This window comes from Dendrobates tinctorius, unplaced genomic scaffold, assembly GCF_039654945.1.
Source record: "Dendrobates tinctorius isolate UK_male_01 unplaced genomic scaffold, ASM3965494v1 ptg000162l, whole genome shotgun sequence".
In the NCBI taxonomy this organism is placed as follows: domain Eukaryota; kingdom Metazoa; phylum Chordata; class Amphibia; order Anura; family Dendrobatidae; genus Dendrobates; species Dendrobates tinctorius.
The window spans coordinates 27,965,791-27,981,987 of NW_027361829.1; positions in this window are offsets into that span (position 1 = coordinate 27,965,791).

Consider the following 16,197-nt stretch of genomic DNA (forward strand, 5'->3'; position numbering starts at 1 on the left):
ACCCTTTCTAACCTTTGTGCAATCACGTGCAATCCATACTGGGCCTAACACCGTCTGAGCCTGCCTCCTGAGACATATATTTTGAATGTGTACGCTATCCATACATGTTATCCAGGGATACGGTACCCTTTCTAACCTTTGTGCAATCACGTGCAATCCATACTGGGCCTAACACCGTCTGAGCCTGCCTCCTGAAACATATATTTTGAATGTGTACGCTATCCATACATGTTATCCAGGGATACGGTACCCTTTCTAACCTTTGTGCAATCACGTGCAATCCATACTGGGCCTAACACCGTCTGAGCCTGCCTCCTGAGACATATATTTTGAATGTGTACGCTATCCATACATGTTATCCAGGGATACGGTACCCTTTCTAACCTTTGTGCAATCACGTGCAATCCATACTGGGCCTAACACCGTCTGAGCCTGCCTCCTGAGACATATATTTTGAATGTGTACGCTATCCATACATGTTATCCAGGGATACGGTACCCTTTCTAACCTTTGTGCAATCACGTGCAATCCATACTGGGCCTAACACCGTCTGAGCCTGCCTCATGCTGTATAGACATATATTTTGAATGTGTACGCTATCCATACATGTTATCCGGGGATACGGTACCCTTTCTAACCTTTGTGCAATCACGTGCAATCCATACTGGGCCTAACACCGTCTGAGCCTGCCTCATGCTGTATAGACATATATTTTGAATGTGTACGCTATCCATACATGTTATCCAGGGATACGGTACCCTTTCTAACCTTTGTGCAATCACGTGCAATCCTTACTGGGCCTGACACCGTCTGAGCCTGCCTCCTGAGACATATATTTTGAATGTGTACATTATCCATACATGTTATCCAGGGATACGGTACCCTTTCTAACCTTTGTGCAATCACGTGCAATCCATACTGGGCCTGACGCCGTCTGAGCCTGCCTCCTGAGACATATATTTTGAATGTGTGCGCTATCCATACATGTTATCCAGGGATACGGTACCCTTTCTAACCTTTGTGCAATCACGTGCAATCCATACTGGGCGTGAGAACGGCTGGCGAGCTGTTAAGCAAGCTACAGCACCTGTCCAGACAAGTACAGGGATTCCCTAGCGAGGAGACTTATTTGATTGTTTTCAATGTTGGGACAGCAATTTTTGGGGAGCACTATACTCTGGAGAATGATAGATGGGGCCCACCATACACTGGAACATTCCAAAGGTGGACATCAGACACTGGAGCAGCATTTACAGGGCCCATTATACACTAGAGCATTAGAAATGGGGCCCATTATGTTTGGAGCATTATTTGGGCCCATAATACAGTGGAGCTTCATCCATGGGGACCAACATATACTGTAGCATTATGTGGAGCTCATCATATACTGTTTCAAACATTATATGGGACCAATGATTCTGTATGGAGAAATAGATGGGCCTCGTCATGAGATGTAAAAAGTGAGGTATTTTTCATTGTACTATACCGATATTTATCTGCCGTATCGGAGCATGATGAGTTGTGGTATGTGTTAAAGGGGCGCTCTTTCACCCAGGGCACATGAAAACCTGCAGCCAGCCCTCCCCCACCCACAACTTTAGCCAAATAACCCCCATTTTTCAGTGCGTAACTTGTATTATGAAGTTAATTAAGGTTGACAAGCTTAAGTAAGAAGAATTGATGCTTTTGGCATTCAAATGGGCACTGTAGGTGTGTTTCCTTTCCTCCTCTCACTGCCGACTTTTATTCCCCATTGACTTACATTGGGTTTCGTGTTTCGGGACGACCCCGACTTTTCCCTGTAATCGGACGATCTTGCTCGACCCGACTTTTGGAAAAGTCGGGTTTCACGAAACGAAACGCGACCCTAAAAAACCAAAAGTCGCTCAACTCTAGTAACCACACATTTATGACCATTGGCGATATATATGTTTGTTTTCATTTTTGGTGTATAACCGGTCTCACAGGGTACCTACTTTTGTTAAGTTGATATGTGTCTAAAACTGTTTGTATGCACTTTTTAATTATTTGTATATATTTCCATACAGATTCTGCTTGAATAAGGCATGCTTGTGCCAAAACGTTGCGGAAGATAGTCTGTCTTTCAATTGAGTTTTCCTTATTTTTGCCTTTTTGTATGGTGGTGGTATTTGCCTCGTTGTTCTACATTGGACAATAAATTTTCATTTGAGTGCCCAAGATTTTTGTTATTTGATTGCAACTTACGTACATTGGAGCACCACCTCTGTAGTTCAGTTAGCACCCCTTATATGCTCCAAAGTTATTGTTCTTTATGGGTTGCTGCTCCTGACAGACAAATGTCTTTTTCAACATTATCATTTAACCCGGAGGAGGCTTCTACCATCATCTCGAAGGCTACCACTTCAGGTTCTTTTATACATACATCCACGGAAGAAATACGGGCTTGAAACTTCGAGAGGGACCTCAGGAGACTCCCGGCTTTGGATTTACGTTGCGTAACACTAGCAGAATACCATAAAGTCCAACGTATCCCTAGGGTTCTGCGTGTTCCCTTAAGACCAACCCTCTTTCAGGTGAATACCGACTATTGTACTAAATTTGAGGCTATGCTCAATAAATGTTCAATGGACATAATCATACTGATGATTGATTTCTTGCAGAAGAAGATTGCAGAACTCAATACCCGCATAGCGACAACAGAGCAACAGCAGATAAACACCACTCCCGCTGACGAGTTTAAGGAGTTAAAAAACAAACAGGATAGCAATATTGGAGACTTCCGCAATAACCTCCAAGCACGGAAGAAGAAAAAGTTCCTATGCGATAAGGACGATTACCTGCATAATCAATTATACCGATGGTGCTCTACATGATCCTACAGGGGGCACTACTAGTCTCGGCAAGGATTCAGCCCTTCATTTACAAGCTCGGACAGCGACTTTGGCACACAACGATCTACTCATTTTTTAGGACAATGACGCGCCCGACCATATCGAGGAGGACGTGGAGGGGGAGGAGATGCCACAACAGAGTGGTCCAGGATGACGATGAGATCCCAGGTAGGACCTCTAACAACCTAGTATTCAACATTTCATCACAGTGTCTCTCTACCCCTGAACTGACTTTACTGCAAAAGGGGTTAACCTTTTGCCCTATGCCCGCCTTCAACACCTTTCGTTTGGACCAAGAGCTCCATCAATTTTATAGGACTCTTCAATTAAAAGCCCACTTTGTTAACAGCGAATTGCGGCCTGCATCTGTACCACAATTACCCATTGGTTGTTTTTCTCTCAAACAGCTTAATTTGAGAATTCCTAGCGGTTTCCAACCTCCCCGCTTCTATCATCCTATTGAAACTTATATTAATCTGGTCCAACGGGATATTTCCAGCACCCTTCAGATGATCAGCAGGGGCGAGTTCCGTTTTAGGAATAATTTGACATGGGTTGAAGCTATGGCCTTAGCAGCACTTAAAACAAGGAAAGAGCTAATAATCAAACCAGCTGATAAAGGGGGAGCTATAGTGGTTATGGACCCCTCTTACTACGTCACCGAAATTTGGACTCACTTAAGCGACAGCACAACCTATACACCAATACCCTCTAACCCTACGTCCAACATCGCTGCAAAGATTAGGCATCAAATTCAACATTATAGCCAGGTGGGGGTCATCGACTCCAAATTAAGTGAGTTTTTGATTAATGAACATCCTGTGACACTGGCATTTTACATCCTCCCAAAAGTGCATAAAATCCTCTGGAAACCTCCCAGTCAACCTATAGTGGCTTCCACTAATTCGATTAAATCCCCATTGACTATTACGTTAGAGAAAATATTGACTCCTTGCATCTCTTCTATTAAATCGTACCTTAAAGATACCCCCGACTTTCTCAACTCCATTAGGGGTCTGGAAACCATCCGCTTGGGCAGTAATTTAGTGACTCTTGATGTCAACAGCTTGTATACTAGCATTGATCATCAAGCTTGCATTGAGGCGGTCAAGACCTTTTTAACTAACCGTACCACTTACAGTAGAGAACAAATCCAGTTTTGTGAGGATCACCTTACACTGGTCCTTACAGAAAACTTCTTTTTGCTTGAGGATCAATTTTCCCTCCAAAAGAAAGGTACAGCTATGGGGTCAAACGTAGTGCCCCAATTAGCCAACATATACATGGACAGTTTTGAAACATCATTCATATACAGTCACCCCCTCTTTACTACAAATATACATTGGAAGAGATTCATTGATGATATTTTTTTCATCTGGACTGGCAGTGATGACACACTGCATCAATTCTATACCGATATTAACTTGGCCTGTACGGACTTATCCTTCACTATCCATTATGACCGTAAATCAATACACTTTTTGGATACCATGATTACCATCACCACGGAAGAGGGCATAGAAACTGATCTTTACACCAAACCAACTGACAAAATCAGCCTTCTTCATTATACCAGCTGTCAACCCAGCACATCAAGAAGTCCCTCCCTAAGTCTCAAAATTATAGGGTTCGTCGTATCGTGTCCAATGAAAACATCCTCATTATGAGACACCAAGAAATGGATCAAAAATTTTGCAAGCAGGGTTACCTTGACGACATCTTGGAATCCTCACACTCACCATCTGCACAGGTTGATAGCAACAAACACCAGAGGTTAGTTTTTGTCAGCAAATACCACTCCTTCAGTAGAGCAATCAATCAAAGCATACTCAGATATTGGTCTCTTTTACAAGCATCCTACCCAGGGGTCCCTGAATTCACAAATAGACCTGCTATGGGACATAAATGACCAGATAATATTAGGAACCATTTCCCCTTCAACGCACACTAACATCTCCACGGAGGGGTACTTTCCTTGTCTGAGTTGCCTGCCGTGTTCCAATATTTATAAAGGGGACAGTGTCACTCATCCATGTTCGGGCAAGCATTATCCCATTAAGGGATTTTATACATGCAAGTCCTCCTACGTATTATACCTCATTAAGTGCCCGTGCGGTCTCGGATATGTTGGGGAGACCACTCAGCATATCCGCGACCGCATATCTCAGCACAAATCGACCATAAGATGCAGACGGACTCTATTGTGTGATGCTTAGGGAATGATGGGCGTCCGAGAGTGGACCCTCTGGGTCACGGTACTGGAGCTCCAAGAGCAAGCAGACCAGGTGGAGCCGACCCCTATGCAGGGATCATAAGGGGCAGACTCGAGGGAGTCAGACACTGCGACAGCTGGAACCAAGAGGGACAGCTCAAGAGGACTTAGGGAAACACTACGGACAGGACTAGGGAATAGATGGCCTAGACCCTGACAGAACAGAAGGCTCAGTTTGCCAGAGTGGAGCACGGAGGATCAGGATGACTGAACAGGACTGGGCATACAGGACGGGGCAGGAGGTACAGGACGGAGCAGGAAGTACAGGATGGAGCAAGAGGTACAGGACAGAGCAGAAGGTACAGGACTTAGCAGAAGGTACAGGACTGAGCAGGAGGTACAGGATGGAGCAGGAAGTATAGGATGGAGCAAGAGGTACAAGACAGAACAGAAGGTACAGGACTTAGCAGAAGGTTCTGGATGGAGCAGAAGGTACAGGACTGAGCAGGAGGTACAGGACTGAGCAGGAGGTACTGGACGGAGCAGGAGGTACAGGATACAGGGCAGGAGGTACAGGATACAGGGCAAACCCCTAAAAACAGAGCGAAGATTAATGCACGGAATGCACACGGTAATCAGGCTACTCCAACATGGAGGAGCCGCCTGATATACCATGTGTCAGCAGTTGATTGGAAGGCAGGGGCTTCTAGGCAGGTGCTGCAGAGTTAAGGAGCCTGCAGAGCGCACGCCCATGGCCTAAGGCACATATGTGGGACCACAGCTGGCCGGAAGGAGGGGAGCGAGGAGGAGACAGGCCGAATCCTCCGGGTGGCAGGCGTGCGGCGCGAGAGTGCAGCATGGCGTGGGTTGGTGAGTGGGGGTGGCGGCGGATTCTCCCCCTCCTGAGATTGGCCAAAAATGTTTTCAAAATAAGTGGAGCATTAACATTTTCCCGGGGATCCCAAGACCTCTTCTCAGGACCAAACCCCTTCCAATTGATAAGGAAGATGTTCTTCCCCTAACTCTCTTCGTGGCCAGAATATCTCTTACTTCAAAAATGTTATTCTGCCCCTATTGGCAGAGGAGAAGGAAGCGGTGAAGGGCGATACTGATTAAGAACGACTGGTTTAAGGAGCGAGACATGGAAGGCATTAGGGACCCGAAGTGAAGCTGGCAACCTCAATTTATAAGCCACGTTGTTAATGCGTGCAAGAACCTCAAGGGGACTGATGTACCGGGGACCCAGCTTGTAAGAATGAATTTTCAGATGGATATGTTTGGTCGAAAGCCAGGCTTTGTCGCCAGGATGGTATGGTGGGAGATCCCTCCGCCTCTTGTCTGCATGTTTCTTCATCCGGACACTGGACCTCACGAGAGCCTCTCTGGTCTCATTCCAGACTTGAGAAAACTCCAAGGAAGAGGAACACCAGGGTTCTGGCCTGAGACCACAAAAAACGGTGACTTGGTGGTAGATTCACTAGGATGATTGTTATGGCCGAATTCTGCCCAAGGAAGAAGGGAGACCCAGTTGTCTTGATGGGCATTAGAAAAGTGACGCAGGTAGGATGCTAAAACTTAATTAATCCGTTCCACCTGCCCGTTGGTTTGAGGATGATAGGCAGAGAAGAAATCCAGAGATATGCCCATGAGCTTACAGAGCGCTCTCCAGAATCAAGAGGTAAACTGGACTCCTTGATCATACACAATCCATTGAGGGAGTCCATGCAATCTGAAAATTTGATGGATTAAGATTTTGGCCAATTCAGGAGCCGAAGGTAAGTTGGGCAACGGAACAAAATGGGCCAACTTGGAGAACCGATTTACTACTACCAGGATAGTAGTGCACCCGGAGGAGTGAGGCAAATCAGTGACAAAATCCATGGCGATTTGTCACCAAGGAGCTTCAGGATGAAGCAGAGGGTGAAGAAGACCGGAAGGTAGAAGTCTTGGTACCTTGTTCCAAGCACAGGTCGTGCAGGAGGCTACAAAATCCGTCATATCTTGGCGAAGGGAAGGCCACCAGTAATAACGAGAGAGAAGGACAAGAGTCTTCTTGGTCTCAATGTGTCCTGCAATTTTGGAGGAGTGCCCCCAGTGCAGCACTTCTACTCTTCTACTTTGTGGGATGAAGTGTTAGGCGTCTGGGTTCTGCGTCTGCTCTGCAGGAATCCAGAGCCTCACATCCTGTGTCCCCTGCTGTCTATCTACTGCAGAGAAGATTACTTTGCAGCAGATCGCTCCAGAGACTAAGTGTTAGGAGTGGCAGAAGGCACTAAATAAAAATATAAATAAAGTGCCTTCGCCACTCGGGGTCCACAGTGCGGTAGGTGTAGAAACCGCTGCTAGAGGGTAGCAGAGCACTATGACGGTAATGTGCACAGGGTTCGATATCACCCAGGTGCAACAAGCAGTCTCTGTTGTAGGCACAGAGCTGCTATAACCAATAATGAATAAAGTAACGCTGAGCCTGCTAGCAGCACAGAGTCTCAGCGGCACACACATGGTAGTTGGTCACCAGAGTAGTTAAAAATAACGGCACTATCTCCGAAGGACCTACCGTCGTACTTGTGTGCGAAGCGTCGCAACCGCGGATGCACTAATAGGCTGCAACTGCAGCGCGGTGAGGAAGATGCCGCAGCGAGGCACCGCTACAAATGCAGGCGCGGTGTCAGGCGCTAGCAGGTGTTGCTGTGGCGCAAGTGGCGCTGGTGCAATTACTGGCTAAAACGCATTCCCTCACACATGTGTATTATCAGAGGGTAGGGGTTTCCAATGAGTCATTCACCAGATCATGCATCCATCAACAAACACACAGCAGCAAGTATGACTATACTAGCGCATGGCGGAATAGCCATGCACACTATTTATAGCGAACGGGACCTCCCGGAAGTCTCCAGAACCCTGAGCAGAACCAATGGAATCAGGAGCAAGATCTGAGCTCCTGACTCCTGAACTCCAATTGGAGATCATCCCACGAGCATGCTCAGAGAAAGGAATGAAGAACTTAGCCTCCGGAGAGAGTTGCTGCAACGCAATCTCCTCTGCAATCTCTTCTGCAGTGGACAGAGATCAGGAGACTGCAGAATGTGAGGGTCTAGATTCCTGCATTGTCAGGGCAGATATCTGACTCCTAACACTAAGTTAATCTGTGCTCCTACTGGGCATGCCCATGAGGCGATCTCCCATTGGAGATCGGGAGTCATGTGCCCAGTTCCTGCTCCAGATCTCATTGGTCCATCTCGGAGATCTGGAAGGTTCCGCACGGCTATAAAAAGCGCGCATGACCGTTCGGCCATGCGCTAGTATAGACTTTTCAAGCTAAATGTGTGAATGGTGACGGATGTGTCGCGCCAGTCTCGAGGTGCATCCGGCACTAAGCTCCACTTGCGGCTACCACAGTCAGCACTCTGCTCCCCAGGATAATGGGGCCCCACAATGGCCAAACTCTGTGCCGCCAGGCAAGACCTTTGTCCCCCCTCGCATTCGGCCGAAGGTTCTCGAGTGGGCCCACGCGTCCAGGGCGGGTGGTCACTGTGGCTACATGCAGACAACAAAACTCCTGGCAGGGTCGTATTGGTGGCCGCACAGGGCTTGGGACATTAAAAAATATATTCGGGCATGCGCCTCATGTGCTCGGGATAGCCTCCTTAAACAGAGAGTGCAGACGTCCACGGAAACACCGCGGCATTCCATTTCAACCTATGCTCCGGGCGGGTTTGCGCTCCCGTTGTCTCCCACGTGTCCCTTTTTAAACCTGGCGATCTTGCCACCTCTGATACCTTCCACGTGTCCCGGTTTTCCGAGTCATCTACCGGGACATCAGACTCGCCTTCGGACAAGTCTGAGACCTATGCCTCTGATGGGCACAAGGTGGTGGATTGGAATGCTCAGAGGGGAGGGGGCCCTAGGGGGGGTAATGTTAGGTGTCTGGGTTCTGCGTCTGCTCTGCAGGAATCCAGAGCCTCACATCCTGCGGTCTCCTGCTGTCTATCTACTGCAGAGAAGATTACTTTGCAGCAGACTGCTCCAGAGACTAAGTTCCTCTGTGCTCCTTCTGAGCATGCTCATGAGACGATCTCCCATTGGATATCGGGAGTCATGTGCCCAGGTCCTGCTCCAGATCTCATTGGCCCATCTCGGAGATCTGGAAGGTCCCGCACGGCTATAAAGAGCGTGCATGACCGTTCGGCCATGCGCTAGTATAGACTTTTCAAGCTAAATGTGTGAATGGTTATGGATGTATGACTCTGGTGACTGACTCATTTAAAACCCCTTCCCTCTGATATTACGCATGTGGATAGGGAATTATTGCAGCAGTCAGCGCCAGTCAGTGGCAAGCCTTAGGCCACTGTGCACACCGCACCTCTACTCTAGCATCCGACATTGCGCCTGCTTCCTAGCTTTGTCGACTAGCGGCTGTGACCTACGCCGCGCTGCAGTTGCAGCCCTCCTTGGCGTCCGCAGTAACGACGCCGCACACATGGTAGGTCTAGACGGACACAGCTCCTATGCCTTGGGTCCTGCTCCTGTGACCAGATAAAGTGTGTGCATTTCCCTGTGGTCTGTGACACTAACAGGCTCAGCGTTTTCGTATGTTTATGTTGCGGTGCCTCTGTGCTTTGCGCACTCCGGGTGAAGTCTAACCCGTGCGCATTATACCGCCATATTGCTCTTCTGTCATTACCTAGCAGCGGTGTAACACCTACTGCACGGTGGACCCTGAGCGGCGAACGCACTTTATTATTTATTTTTATTTAGTGCGTTCCGCCGTTCCTAACACGAAAGTCTTGCCAGGCGAGATAGAGAGAAGACTCACGGGTGCCACTGTGATGAATTTGGCAGGATCAATGATATGCAAAGGGACCTCCTCTGCCTCTGGTTACTGCAAAGACCTGGAAAGTGCATCCACCTTGATATTTCTATTACTGGGCCAAAAATGAAGTTTGAAGTCAAAGAGAGAAAAGAACAAAGACCACCTTGCTTGCCTGAAGTTGAGTCTTTGAGCTGACTGAAGATAAGCTAGGTTCTTGTGGTCAGTAAAGATTATAAAGTAGTGGACCGCCCCTTCCAGAACATACCGCCATTCCTCCAGAGCCATCTTTATGGCCAGCAATTCCCAATCTCCAATTGAATAGTTGCACTCTGTAGGAGAAAATGATTTAGAAAAGAACCCACAAGAAACCAAGTGCCCAAAGATGTCTTCTGGGAAAGAATCGCCCCGGCTCCCGTGGAGGAAGCATCTACCTCTAGGAAGAAGGGCCTGCTGGCTACTGGCTGGTGAAGGATAGGGGCTGTTGCAAAAGACCGTTTCAGGGTGAGAAAGGCGTCCTCGTTTGGTTTTGTCTCCTTCCGGGTAAGAGCGGTGATTGGCTATGTCACGGAGGAAAAGTGAGGGATGATAATATTATAATATAATATAATAATTTGCGAAGCCCAGAAACCGTTGGATGGCTTTTACTGTGACTGGACGCGGCCATTTGAGCACGGCGGGCAACTTCTCGGGATCCATCTTCAACCCAGAGTCTATGATAATATACCCTAAGAAGGGCATCGAGGCTTGCTCAAACAGTTATTTCTCTGTCTTAGCATAGAGTCGATTTTCCCGTAGGCGTTGCAGGACCAGTCGAACACTTCTCCTATGGGAGGATAAGTCAGGCGAAAATATGAGGATGTCATTTAAATATACCATGACACACGAGTACAGAAGGTCCAGGAAGATTTCATTAACAAACTCCTGGAACACTGCTGGGGCATTGCAAAGTCCAAAGGGCATGACCAAATATTCATAATGGCCATCCCGTGTGTTGAAGGCAGTCTTCCACTCATCCCCAGCACAAATTCGGATCAAATTATAAGCACCCCGCAGATCTAATTTGGTAAAGATCCAGGCCCCTCTTAGACGGTCAAACAGTTCAGGGATTAGCGGAAGGGGATACCTATTCTTGACTGTGATATTGTTGAGGCCTCGGTAGTCGATACATGGCCAAAGGGATCCATCTTTCTTCCGGACAAAGAAAAAACCTGCGCCCGCAGGAGAAGATGATTTCTGAATGAAACCCTTGGCCAAGTTCTCCCGAATGTAATCGGATATGGCCAAGCTCTCTGCCAGAGACAGTGGATAGGTTCCTCCCCTGGGAGGGGTAGCTCCCGAGATCAACTCGATTGGGCAGTCGTAGGTCCAATGTGGGGGAAGGATCTCTGCCTCCTTCTTATCGAAGACATCTGCGAACGAGTGATTAGCCGTAGGCAGCCCAGGAAGATCTGCAGGTACTTGTAGAGGACTGGAATGCGCAACAGACAGCAGACAGCTTTCATGGCAGGAGTGGCCCCAGCGCAGGATTTCCCCTGAGCACCAGTCAAGAACTGTCTCATGCGACATGAGCCAGGGTAGGCCAAGGAGCAGGGCGTGAGACAAGTTGGGCAAGACGTAAAAGGCTACTTTTTCCTGGTGAAGGGCTCCAATTTGTAACTCCACTTCAGCGGTAACCATGGTGATGGGCTCAGGTAGTGGTTTGCCTTCCACAGAAGCAATTGCACGCAGGTTTTCTATAGTAACAACCGGAATCAGAAACTTGTTCACTTCTTCGAGTCAAATTAAGTTACCAGCCACACCCGAGTCCACATATGCCTCCACAGATCTACGCTCCTGACCTAGAATAATTAGAGCTGAAATAGTAAGGGGTAGAGAGGAATCAGTGTCACCTAGGGAGGCCTCTCTTACCTGGCCTAGGTGGAGGAGTTTCCTGGTCTCTCGGGACAGAAGCGCAGAAAATGAGTGGCTCCGACGCAATAGAGACCCAAACCATGCACTAATCTCTCCCTCTGCCATTGTTCCGACAACTTTATCCAGTCCACCCGCATAGGCTCAGGAGCGGAACTACTAGGAAGTGTGGTAGATCAGTGAGTGGAGGCTTGATATGACCTAAAGGGTCTCCTCTCTCTAACCGACTCGCGAGAGTGTTCCTGGAACCGTAAATCAATACGGGTGGCAAGGGATATGAGATCCTCCAGGGTGGTGGGAGTGTCCTGGCCGGCAAGCTCATCTTTTATTTTACCCGAGAGCCCTCTTCAAAAGGCCCCTACCAATGCCTCATTATTCCACCCCAGCTCAGAAGATAGTGTTCGGAAGCGGATTGTGTACTGTCCCACTGTGAGAGTTCCCTGTTGGAGATTAAAAAGGGCCTTGGTAGTGGAAGCCAAATGCCCAGGCTCATCAAAAACCCCACGGAAAGTGTCCAGGAAATTCTGTATACTAGATACAACTGGATCATCCCTCTCCCACAGGGGATTCACCCAAGCTAAGGCCTCCCCCTCAAGGTTGGACACAATAAACGCCACTTTGGCTCGATCTGAAGGGTATTGCTGGGGCAGGAGCAGAGGACTGGAGAGAGAGTAGTTGATCATCGACGGACGCCATGTAACTCAGGATGTGGGACTGGGTATCATGCTGCTTCACGAGCTCCTGCTGGAGCCCAGCCAGCAGAGGAGCGTTCCCTGCATCAGAGGTCTGTAGGGTGGAAAGCCAGGTGTCCATGGATTTCATAAAGGACATTATCTGTGTTTGGCTTTCCCGCAAAAAGAGCAATTCTTTTTGTGTAGCAGCCGAGGTACCAACGGGGTCCATGGCCAGATTACACTGTGAATGATGGGTGTCTGAGAGTGTACCCTCTGGGTTGCGGTACAGGAGCTCCCAAGAGCGAGCGGACCAGGTGGAACCGATACCTATACTGCGATCTATAGGGGCAATCTCGAGGGAGTCAGACATCGCAACAGCTGTAACCTAGAGGGACGGCTCAAGAGGACTTAGGGAAACACTAAAGACAGGACTAGGGAATAGATGGCCCAGACCCGGACAGAACAGAAGGCTCAGTTTACCAGAGTGGAGCAGGGAGGATCAGGATGACTGAACAGGACTGGGCATACAGGACGAAGCAGGAAGTACAGGAATGAGCAGGAGGTACAGGACGGAGCAAGAGGTAAAGGACAGAGCAGAAGGTACTGGACGGAGCAGAAGGCACAGAACTGAGCAGGAGGTACTGGACGGAGCAGAAGGTACAGGATACAGGGCAGGAGGTACAGGATACAGGGGAACCCCTATAAACACGGCCAAGATTAATGCACGGAGTGAACACGGTAATCAGGCACTTCCAACATGGAGTCACCTGATATACCCTGTGTCAGCAGCTGATTGGACGGCAGTGGCTTCTGAGCAGGTGCTGCAGGGTTAAGGAGCCTGCAGAGCGCGCATCCACGGCCTAAGGCGCATGTGCAGGACCGCAGCTGGTCGGAAGGAGGGGACCAAGGAGGAGACAGGCCGAATCCTCTGGGCGGCAGGCTTGCGGGGCGAGAGAGTTGCGCGGCGTGGCGTGGGTCGGTGAGTGGGGTGGTGGCGGACCCCGCCGCCGACGGAATGGCAGCGGGCACTGCTGCCGGAGTGACATATTGCCTATCCCCTTCATTTTATTACAACAGGCCATACCATTTCCCAACTTAATTACCAGGTCATTGACCATGTTCAACTTAATAGAAGGGGAGGCGATAGGGTCAAAGTATTGAAAGAACGCGAGTCATTTTGGATTCACATGCTACAGACCCTTACCACGGGGGGCCTGAACAGAGAGTATGAGGTGCATCATTAGGTGAATTTACCAGCATACCTGAGTTTTCATCTTTGAGCCTGGTCTCCTCCTGTAGATAAACACCCTTAGGGTACCGTCCTTTATTTATAACGATAGGTTCGTTGTATGGTAGTTTATATTCTTGCTATTCAATTTATTAAAGTGAGCATGGTGATATTGGACCCATGATGTTTCTAATAAAATTTCTTTTCACTTTTTTTATAGATGTCTTAATAAGCTTTGGATCAGGTTACTACCTGAACCTTGCATGCTAGTCATGTCACTCTTCTACCCTTTGATTGAATTTATTTTTTATTTTTTATTTATTTTTAATTTAATTTTTCATTTTTTATTTCATTGCTCCTTTATTTTTTAATTAATTATTTTATATTTTTCCATACTTTTCATTTTTCCTTTTTATTTTCTATTTTCCAGTTTATTTATTTCATTTACTATTTTTTCTTACATTGTAATTTATTTTGATTTTGTTTTTCTCCCTTTTTCGTCCTTTTGTCCTGGCTTCTATGTTTTCTCCCTTTTTCCCCAATTTTCCCCTTATTTTTCTATATACTGTTCTTGTATCTGTTACTTCCTCTTTCCTCCCTTTTTGCCTCTCTCCTTTAGTGCCTGCAGTCCCTATAAGGCCGGCGTCACACTAGAGAGGAATACGGACGAGTGAGAGGCGATAAAAAAACGCATTGCCCACAGACCAATGCTTCTCTATGGGGTAGCTACCATCAGCTGTATTTTTCTCGCGTATTTTCTATGGTCCGTGCCAATGGCAGCATGCTGCGATTGTCAGCGTATTACAACCGTAGCACACCAAAAAATCGCAAAAAAATCGCATTATACACGGACCACCCGTGTGACTTGCGAGAAATATGCAAGACTTTTCCTTGTGACAGGAAATGGGCCAATCCATCATCAGGAAGCTTAGACATGCAAATTAGCTCAAAAAGCGCTCCAGCCATACAGGAAGTACGCCTCCACGGAGTACAGCTTCATGGCACCCTACCAGAATCTGAATGTGGAGCTGCTAATTGTTCTTGTGCATGATCGCCCCGGAATTATGGGACCAACGGGATGCACATTATGTCGACCGGGCAAGAAAGGAGGCTGCATGGAGGCGCATATGTCGCAAAATGTTCCCTGATTTTGGTGATCGGCCACGTGAGGAGCAGCAGCACATAAGTACGTGCACATAAATTATGTATGTCAAATTACCTGCCATCAAAAAAATATTTTACAAGTAGGCCCCCCACATCCTGTGCTTCTGATATTGGGCTCTTGTGGCTTGTAAATTATTTTTTGACCCACTGTTTGACCCTGAGAGAATGTTACCCTGTCCCCAAGCTCCTCATAATGCCTAGCAAAAACAGTTTAAAGAGTTGCTAATTGCCACATGAGCTACTGTGACCCTGTGCATCTTGCCTGGTTGCACCAATGCTATATGCCACCCTGGGAGGAACTTACACCCTAGTAGGCAACATGACTTTGATACTAGTTCAAAAACTTGTTTTAGGCAAATTGTAATTTTTCATTCTTTTATGTCACATTGCAGTCGAAGATGTGATGAGATACTGGTGCAGCATCCGTGACCAGTATTGCCGTGAGCGCCAGCAGCGGGCAAGAAGTGCTTCAGGGGCCCACACAAAGCGGAAATATGTTTATTTCGACCGCCTCTCGTTCCTCGCTCCAATTATGGATCTCAGACGGTAAGTATAACAAAAACACCACATGACACAAATGCTTTATAGGGCCCTATCAAAAATTTCCTTTGTCTACATTTTATATTTAATCACAGAACTCAGTCTAACATCACTGAAAAGGAGACAGGGTCTGAATCAGAGGCCATCATTGATCCTGTAGGTGGAGGGGTTGAGGTGTCTGGCACATCTTGGGACCTTCTAAGGAGCCAGGCCTAAGTGACTTCTCCGGCTCGACCTGATCCTGCCCTAGAACCTGGGCCACCACCAGAAACACCACCACCAGGAACAGAGCCACAACAAGGACCGTCAGCTGCATCACCACCCGACATCCAGGATGAACAGGGCAACAGCAGCAGCCCAACTGTTCGGCTAGAGGGCTCCCCCAGCCTGCTGTGCCATCCAGGCGACATAGACGAAAGTGCCATATCCTTGCCACTGATACCAGGACCAATGTGGATACAGGGGACCAAAATTCTCGCAACAGTGTTGCCACTGATGATGGGGAGGAGGAGTACTCCCGCAGCCTTGCCCATTATCTTCGTTCCCTTCCCCGTGAGGTGCGGCTACGTGTGCGAGGATCCATTCAGATCCTAATTGTCGCAAGCACACACCCCAATACCCCTTATGAGGTGTTTGAGTTTCTAGAGAGGTGGCAGCTGTCACCCAGGAATCTCATGCGTCTTAACCCACACCCCCAAGTGCTTGCTCATTCATGGTCTGAGGATCCTCCTACACGTGGGCCTACACCTCACACCCTTCCCCCCCTACCCAACATTGGCAACATC